Source organism: Morone saxatilis, unplaced genomic scaffold (assembly GCF_004916995.1).
Source record: "Morone saxatilis isolate NCDOM2014 unplaced genomic scaffold, NCSU_SB_2.0 Contig9, whole genome shotgun sequence".
NCBI classification, from domain to species: Eukaryota; Metazoa; Chordata; class Actinopteri; family Moronidae; genus Morone; species Morone saxatilis.
In genome coordinates, this window is record NW_023340268.1 from 2,379,876 (window position 1) to 2,387,030 (window position 7,155).

General features: G+C 38.7%; 1 protein-coding gene across 1 annotated transcript in view; it reads right to left on the reverse strand.

Annotated features, from left to right (window-relative positions):
- grin2da (glutamate receptor, ionotropic, N-methyl D-aspartate 2D, a) overlaps positions 1-7,155 on the reverse strand; it is a 127,248-nt gene that overhangs the window by 61,182 nt on the left and 58,911 nt on the right. The window lies entirely within an intron of this gene.

Consider the following 7,155-nt stretch of genomic DNA (forward strand, 5'->3'; position numbering starts at 1 on the left):
CCCCCCGTCTGTGTTTTGTATTAGATGTCCAAAATCTACTTCTCCAGTGTGTATCTGGTACATTATACTGCTTCTGTTGATTCCTCGCCCAGGATGATATAAGTGTAATAGTTCACTAAACTGAAGTTAATGCTGTCAGCTCCCTGTTTTTTTGTGGGATTTCTATATTCTCACCTCTGTACAGCAAGTCCCAAGGGACACCATTAATACTCAGAGGACTACTAAAAACTCTGATCACATCCTTGTAAGCTGTTTCATATGAGGCACCTCAGCCCATCTATTAACTTTATGGTATATTATCACTCTGTGTCTTCTGTTAGGTCAAGCTTCTAGTCGTATACTTCTTTTACCATTCCTCTACAGCTGAGCTTTATTTCTTTGGAAATAGAGACTAAGACTGAAGATAATACAGTTTACAGTGACCTACATGTGTAAACAAATTTGTTCACATCGATTGAGGGTGTTACCTGTGTGGCTGTTCTGCCACAACACAGCAAGTCTGTCAGGTATTTTGTTCTTTTCTAGCTGCGGTATCAAGATCTTATTTGTATACAAGCATTTCTCTTGTTGATCTTGCTGATGGTGCCAGACGTGGCTGCGGGGATTTGTGAAAAGCTTACCTAACCCTTAACCATCATTGCTACATGCCTATGCCCAACCATTCCCATTCTAATCTTCTCTCTAAAACCTGGACCTAAAGCATATTAAATGTGAACTTTTAAGAAGTGTGTCCCCACAATGTGGCTGTGTGAATAGACATGTTTTTACAAACATGCATGCATTTTTACTTACATACTTGTGAGGACTCTCATTGACATAGTATACATAGACAATCCTAACCATTGCCCTGAACTGGATCCTTATTCAAACCTTATCTCTAAAACCAAGTTTTAAAGCTAAAATCAACAGTTAGCCTTATAGGGACCAGGACTGGGTTGCACCAACTATTAGTAAAATTAATTATTAAGTATGAGTGTGAATTTATTAATAGTTTCTTCCTAACAAGTTACAAACAAGTGATACTGAAATGATTTGAACCACTAAAAATTCTGAAATGTCATAGTTAAGATGTTAATATTGTGAAAAATTCGTGCTGGCAAAATAAATCATTCTACACAGAAAGTCACTGTAGCAGTAGTAGCAGTATCATCCAAATGTAACAGGGCCAAGAGCTACATTAAATTTACAATCTTTTGCAAGTGAATGCATTACTTTGTTTAATTTAGGCTATATAGGCATATAGGCATATAGGCATACATGCAGAAATACGTGAATTTGAGAACAGGCAATATTAATTTCAGTGGGAGAGAACAACTTAACCAACCTTAATTGGTCAATTGTCTTATGTTATTGGCATTAGATTTTGTAATTTTCTTATTTTGGTCAAATCTAATTCAAAGTAGTGAACCATCTTCTGATGCTAAGCTAGGGCAGATAATCAGTGATGTTTTCTGGGGTCTTCAGGTGTTTCGGGTTCTTTTGAACATCATACACACTCGCTTGGGGCGACCCAGCTTGGGTTAATCAGACCTTAGCTTCTGCCCAAGCAAATCTCTATGTAGTAAACACTTAAGTTATCACTAGGATACGTTTGAACTTACAGACAGCTGGTGCAACTGGACCCAGCTTCTTGTCCCCAGATAGGAGGTCAGTCCCCATAATGTACTGTGGAAAATGATGTCCCCACAACGTGATGAATACAAGTACCATACAAGTACACAAAACCACAGGTGCAAGCATAATACCCTACAGGTTACCAGCAGAAATGCATACTCACAGAGAGGGACACATACAAACAAGTCATGAGAATGCATAATCCCACACAAAAACTAGAAGACACAACCAGGCACAAAAATACAAATAGGTGCACCCACACACACTCACATTGTTATTCATAATTATTCATTTTAGTTTTTAACACATTAGCACAAGGACCTGAGATACAAACAAGGGAGCGATGAAGCACCTGGCACTTTGGACCAACCTCACTCACTGTATCTTTAATGCACTTTCTATCTCTCTATTTTTTACTGTGCTCCTGCTCTTCTCTTTCGCTCTCTCCGCTGCATAAATAATAATAGCCAGAACCAACAGTTCATTATGGAACAACATGATAATTTGCTTGTCTGTGCTCATTTGTCCTCCAGTTCATCCCTCTTACATGTTTCTATTAACTGAAGTAAATGCGTTCTGCCACTCTTTAAACACAAAAAAATACATTTATATGTGCATGCACACACGCACAACCTAGACATGGGCTGAATCCCTGGATTTCCAGCCCAGCAGAAGGCAGGGATAGAGCATGAGTTGGTATTTTGTGGTAACCATGAATGGACCTTGGGGTTTTTATCAAAATGTTATGAGACTCAATGACAACAGTAACATTAAATCCAACTTTTAAAATAATGAAAGCAAAATCGCATATTACAAACAGCAAAAAAATGTGTATTGGCTGCCTTGCCAAAAATGTTGCAGTTGAATAAAGGTAAACAGGACATACACAGAGATGTAATTTTGAAATAATGGAGTCCCATAATTAATTATAGTCTCTTTGTGTCTATCTTTGACATTTCCATTAAATCTATAATCTGAGGTGCACTGCTCAGAGGTCTTGGTAGTTTTGGGTGCACTATTTGGTGGAATCAATAATTTAATGTGATTACTTCAAAAATTAACACTTGTGAATTGACTTGCACTTTTACAGTCATTGCTCCCTAAATGCCCCGTGCGATGAATATTCTGATCTGTTACCTTTCTCTTGTCAATATATATTTTTTTTATGTTTTTTTTATTTTTTTATTTAACACCCATGCATTGGCTTGAATAACTTTTGCAGTCATTGCTCCCAAATGCTCGGTGGGATTAATAATCTGATGTGCTACCTCCACCCTGTCAATATTTTCTTTTAAATTAACACTCTTGTATTGACTTGAAGAACTTTTGCAGTCATTGCTCCCAAAATGCTCTGTGGGATCAATAATCTGATCTGCTACCTTCCTCCTGTCAATAATTTGACACAAATTATCCCAAACCAACCAATAGCTGCTTTACATAATCCATAACTCGAAGAGGAGCTTTGATTTTCTGTATATTTCATTGTCTGTTCAGTCACAGTGGCTGTGATGGCTCATTGTTAAGCCTTTCTGTTTATTACAAACAAATCTCTGCTTCTGCTGCAAAGGTAAAATTCATCACTATCTGAGCACCAGAGGACCTTTTCATACAAAGTCAAGCACTGATGAGATGAGAATAGAAATTCTAAAAACTATTTTATCCTAGGAATAGGCTGAATCACTATTACAATGGTTTTAGAATGTAGCAAAACACATTCATTCAAAAAAATGCTAAAAAGTTACTCCACTGAACTCCAACTCTGAAATGTCAGTGGGAAAAGTATTGGGTTTTGCAGCCAAGAAATCCAACAGAAAGTTTGAAAACAGCCAGTCCTCACCTGTAATAATTACTGTGGGACAGGCAGCCATTTAATAAACAGCGAAGTGTCAAGGGCGTGTGTTCATCCAAGCGACTCCTGGCAGTAGTGAATTCATTACTACTTTTAAGTGATTTCCGATACTATTTTCACTCTGCTGGCCCATTCTGAGAGTCCAAAACAGCTGTAGTAAATTGTAGTAAACAACTGAAGTACAAAATTGACAAAATAGCTTATGAACTCCAGCTGTAGAAATAGAAAATCTCTAAAGGGATGTTAAATAATGGTCTCAACTGAATCGGAAGAAATACCTTTTGATTAATAGTGTAATTGAATTGATTTAATAACATATGCTAATACAATTGACTTCAAAAAGTTTGTTCTTTACACCGGTCTATATGTCCATTATTCAAATCAACCAGACTTAGCCAAGGTCTGACTCATATCATAGCTTTTGTATTTTAAATACTCAATAAATATGAAAACCTGAGTTCAATGAGGACTCAACATGGACGTGGGTAAACACAGACAGTTCAAAACCCAAGGTCACACCTTCTGGCTGACTTATTCTTAAATGTGGAGCAATGGTAGAGATTTTGACAAATTAGCATACTCCAAAATGGTGTATTATGGGGATTAACTTTGCTCATTTAACACCAATTTAAAAATCCTGCCAACACAGCAGCTTTAATAATGTGATATAATGAGAATATAAGCTGCTCAATTTAATATATGTCTTAGATCATTTCTGATCTCTGCTGATTATGCGTGTAATCATTGATCATTGTAACCATTATCATGCTCTCTCATCAATCTTCTTATTGCCACCTACTTGGTCTAGATTATATTTTTGGTATATTTTGCAAATAAACTGTTAAAATATTGATCTTTTTGAATCAAAGCTTATTAAATCTGCAGCCATGCTCACTCTGCCAAGCTGGGTTACCTTCAGAACAATTATCAAACAGAAATGTATAAAGAAGAGGTAAAACATTGCCATGCAAAATACTCTTACTGAAGATATATTGTGATTGTTCTGTGTTGTGAGGTTGTAAAACTCTTAATGCGCCTTTAAACTGAACTGAAATGGGATTCAGCTTTGTGTGGTTTAGGATTGTAGTTCTGCTGTCATGATGATTAAAAAGGTACTCTGGCTTTCTTGTCTTATTCGCTCATTGATCCACTGTGTAATTCCCTGTTTACGCTTTGGCTCAAAGAACAAACAAATGTAAGATGACTTGCTGTATCGTTGCATCACATAACACCTAACTTCATAAAACTCACAGATGTCACACATGAGATGTTCAAAAACTTGTTTGAAAGAAGGCTCAGTTGGCAGCAAAACAACAAAAACCAACCAACAAAAGAACCCCTTATCATATCCGACTATGATGGGGTTCTATCATAGACTAACGATGTAAAGCTGGAAAATGTACATTTTATCCTCTTTTTTAAATTTTTTTTTTAGCACAAATGTGATCCAGTGCTGTTTCTTGAGTTATTCAGGAAGATTAAATGTGAATGTGGCTCAGCTAGTAATTTGGCCAATGCTGAGGTGGTGCTAATGGCCTGCCCATGCATGGAACATTTAGCAGCAGAATAACATAGCACATGTGGATACTTTAGTAGGGATTATTTTAAAATTCTAGGGACAGTGCTATTATGCAAGATATTCATGACACTAAATAAATCCAAGAAATTACACAAAAATCGATTTCTTATTAAATAAGGTTTAGTGATGGAGAAATAATTCACTAGGTTTAATGGTGTGTGTGAAAAGCTACTTGATAATAAACTTGTTTTTGATTTCTGAGTCTGATTCGGTGAAGGAAAGTCATTGCTGTCATGTAGTTAATGTTTTTCCTGGTTGCCAATAAATCAATATTTTTCAGAACACCCAAAGTTACTTTGAAAGTTAATCATTCTATTTGGTCTGTATATAATTTGTTTACCATCTGCTGGGTACTCCAGCAGGTTAGGAAGGCTAGAGTACTCCCAAATCGTGGTGGAGATTGGAAGACATTACAAAAGTTCACAAAACATGTTATTTGCCTAAAAGCTAGACAGCATATTCATCTCTCTATGAATTTTCTGAGTCTGAGCCTCCTGGTAAATACAGTCCCAGATCTCTCACGGAGCTCTACAGCCAGCACTTGTTCAGCTGCCCTAAGGTTGCTGTGCTCGGCAAATATACTCCATGATTCAGTTCAGGAGAGGTTAACTTAGCAAATATACGCCTGGGAAACGGGGATGTTCAGACAAATGAGGTTGGAGAGAACCACTGGGTGGTTAGGGTCAAGTACTGGTCTCTGAGGGAGATGTATCGACACTGTTTGTCCTTTGCATGGCCCTTAGCCCATTTTACATTTAACATTTACTTGAGAGATTCTGGATTATGGACTTCCTCCATTAAATCTAAAAATCCTGGCCTGGAAATGATGGAAGAAAAATTCTACAGGTTGTAAAATATATTTTTTTTGCATCCAAAGGCTTAGAAAAAGTTGAAATACACATTCTAAACAGAACACTGACCTGTTCAGTTGATATGGCAAACATGTTAGCCCTTGTTTCTAGTTGCGTTTCTGTGTCTGTCTGTCGTTCGGTGCTGCACAAGTTAAGTACATTGGGTTTTTAGAGCTTATTTGCTGAAATCTGTTTCTTGCTGTGTCTGAAAACAACACTGATAAAAGCGGTGAGAGTCAACTGTGCAGCGGTGAGAGACAACCAAAACAATGATCTGAAATCCACCTCTTGGGAACCAGAGGGTCGCCGGTTCAAGTCCCACAGGTGCCCTTGAGCAAGGCAACCTAACCCCGAAACCTGAAAGGGGTCTGTTCATCAGTCATACTCGACACTTATACGCCCAGCAACACATACACCTTTCACCAAAGCTGTCACATTGGTCTACTATCCTGAACTGAATCTGACACACAACACCTCCTGGTATCCTGTTTCAGCATTTAAGCATCTTCGTGTGCCCAGAATGCCATGCGTCGAGTTCCTCTTGCGATCTGCTCAAGGCCTGTGTGATTGTATGGGCGGCCGGTACTTCGTATCCAGACCAGCACAACAGTTGTAAGGAGAACGATAGGGCTGGCACGCCACGCCACCAGCAGTTGAGGAAAACTGCTCTCTCTGCGCGTGGGGACACCATGCGTGCTAGCCGCAGCAGTTCAGCCAAGGGTTGTCGCAATGAAGGGAAGAAGAAGAAGAAAGAAGAAGAAGAAGATATACTTTATTGATCCCCTAGGGGGAAATTGTTTTTTTCACTCTTTTTTTATATACACACACAGGCTGCAAATAACAGGTAGGCACATGTGGCATGCAAAGGGGAGAGATGGTGGATGTGATGGGGCTGCCGCGTTATCAGCGCTCATGAGTCGGGTTCAGGTTGCTTGCTTCAAGGGCACCTGTGGGACTTGACCGGCGACGCCCTCTGGTTCCCAAGAGGTGTGATTTCAGAATCATGCTGGTTTTGGTTGTCTCTCACTCGCTGCACAGTTGACTCTCAACCGCTTTTATCAGTGTTGTTTTCAGACACAGCAAGAACAGATTTCAGCAAATAAGCTCTAAAAACCAATGTACTGTAAAACTTGTGCAGCACCGAACGACAGACACGACACAGAAACGCAACTAAACAAGGGCGTAACATGTTTGCCATATCACTGAACAGGTCCAGTGTTCTGTTTAGATGTGTGATTTCAACTTTTTCTAAGCCTTACCCC